Genomic DNA, 2,808 nt, shown 5'->3' on the forward strand with positions numbered 1-2,808 from the left:
AAATCAGGTTTTAAAATTGTTTGACTGATAGAGATCATGCAATGTAATTATTTGTTTATTGATTGTTATGAACCTGCCTGAGGACCACAGATGGAAATTAGCTATTAGCTATAATCTGGCATATTGCATCTCTTCTCTTTGCTGAGATTAATGTTTTTGTATGCATGGTCCTTCTATAAATAAATACAAATACTATTTATTAGGGATGTCCCGATCACCTTTTTTTGCTCCCGATCCGATTCCGATCATTTGATTTTGACAATTTGCCGATACCGATTTTTCCCGATCCGATCTTTATGCAATGCATTAAGAGAAAAAAAAGCATTCAAGTTGTCCCTTAAGGTTATTTTTTTATTTAAATTGGATATTCTATCCAACATGGATATAGCTTCTTTCTTTCACAGCAGCATTGGATCAGTTCAGTTGTGCAGCATTGGATCAAAACAAAATAAAGCTTTCAGTACTCGTTAGCTTACTGCTACAATTAGACACTGCACCCTGCCCACTCTGTTGCCAGATTTGAGAGAAATAAGCAACCAGGTCTATGAAAACAAGCCCCAAAGAAGCAACACATACATGATGTTCTGTAATTTGAAACCAAAACTAAGGCCTCGGGATGACTTTAAGACTTTAACATGGTCATTTTTGATTTGTAACATTGAATTAAAAAAAATCCCGATCCCCGATTTGTTTTCTCCCGATTCCGATCTTTTGAAAATCACGTGATCGGCTCCGATCCCCGATCACGTGATCGGATCGGGACATCTCTACTATTTATATCATACTACTATCATACTGAGCATAAGGGTTACATACTGTATATCTAGGTAAACTCAAAACTACTTAAAGAACTGAATATCCTGATTTAAATATATTTTTCCATGCTGCTTAGAGCTAGTAAAGACTCCTCTTTGGAACATTGTTCTGAATTATTTTCACCTTTTTTCTGTTCCCCCCCATTTCTGTAAAAACATTGGGAGCAATCATTTTTCCCACAGGGGAGACAAAGCCCGCTCCAAAGAGCAGCCGTTGTTCCCATGTTCACACTGAATGGGTATGTGGCTTTTAAAGAAAGGATGACCCACCACACCCATTCAACTGTGGTGTACATTACTGACTATAAATAAAGATTCAATTATGTGAATAGCTGTTATCAGTCAACCAATCACATCAGGAGTATATATTACTCACTGGCCGATATCCAATATGTAATCATAGAAGTCCAATGCCAACCCCCTATATATATAATAAAAGCGATATACTGTGTAAAATAAAATGCAATTTTTTTGCAATCAATAAAAGAAAAGAGTATTAGGGAACAGAAAAACATTAGCTTTGGAAAATGATTTTAAAGTACATATACACATTGTGGGGTGCAACACTGTACCCCCACTGTCTGTCACATGCAGCAGAGATAACCAGGGTTAAAGGGTGAGACGGTGTGGGGAGAAAGAGGGAGTGGTAGACGGGTGTGTGGTTGACTAGCCACGAAGAAAAGACCCTAATCTTAGAGGAGGCCACAGTTGGAGTAACATCACTTTTTCGGGCCAACCTCTTTATATTCTTCTTTTGCTCTACCACTCCAATATCCTTTCTTTCTGAACGCACCATCTAACCTACCTCCCAGCATCTTTTTTTTCTTCCTCTTTCTCTCCCATTTCTCCAGATCGGTTCTGCTTTACTAATTTTCATTTTGCCTAAATCGTTTAAATTAGATTGAATTGTGACAGAAATTGCTTTCCGTTGGTCACAAATATTCCAATACTCCTCTCTGTCAGACGCCCAATACTCAGACAAATTAGGTATATTCTGACCATTTAAAATATGTTCCCCCTCGGGTTCACAATGCCTCTTTGAATCTAACTTCCATTCATTTGTGTAATTAAAAATAATTAAGATACATTCAAAACAAATGCACAGAGCATACATGCAATCAAAACACAAACAAATGAAACGTATATCTAACAAAACATAACCAGAGCTTAATTAAAGTGGCTGTGGTGGAGTAGCTGGGATCTTCATGATGAATTGTTTGATGAAGACTAAATAATTCAATGAGGAAATATCTAATTAGCCACAGCTGCTTTGCATTTGATTCATGTGATCTGCATTACTCTGATACGTCTCTGCTTGTCTTCCTGTGTCTTCTCAATTATACTGTGCTGTATTTGTTAGCTAACTGTCCTCCCCTTCTTTTGTTTTGTCCTCTCTGTAGTTCCCCCCCGAGAGCCCACAGTCACCTGTCGGTCCAACACCTACCCCAAAGGCTTCTACTGCAGCTGGCACCAGCTCCACCAAACGTTCATCCCCACCACCTTCGAAGTGGACGTACAGTAAGTGAATAGGATTCATGTCTTTGTGTGGATTTACATATACAATATATGTTCGATATATCGGTATGACATGCAAGAACTAGCTTAGTTAAAGGTGGGGTAGGTAAGTCTGAGAAACCGGCTCGAGATACACTTTTTGTTATATTCCATGGCATGCTCTTAACATCCCGACAGCAATGAATATCTGAAGTGCTTTGACAATAAATCCATTCAAAAATGTCATCTGTGGAAGCCGTAGTATTGTAAAAAGCACGACCAATCATCTGAGCCGGCCCGGCTAAAATTACTGGATGGCCTACCTGCCTGTCAGCCTTCCATCTGTGCACAAACTTATCTCGTGCCCTCATTAGTTATGTAAGTGTTCGTGTGTGTTGGAGGAGGGGCTCTGTGAGGAAGTGGCACATTTGTTCTGGCTGTGTATTTTCAAATTCTCGCGCACTCGAGCTGGTTTCTCCAAAATTACCTACCCCACCTT

Source organism: Notothenia coriiceps, unplaced genomic scaffold (assembly GCF_000735185.1).
Source record: "Notothenia coriiceps isolate Sejong01 unplaced genomic scaffold, NC01 NC01_scaffold00024667, whole genome shotgun sequence".
Classification (NCBI taxonomy): domain Eukaryota; kingdom Metazoa; phylum Chordata; class Actinopteri; order Perciformes; family Nototheniidae; genus Notothenia; species Notothenia coriiceps.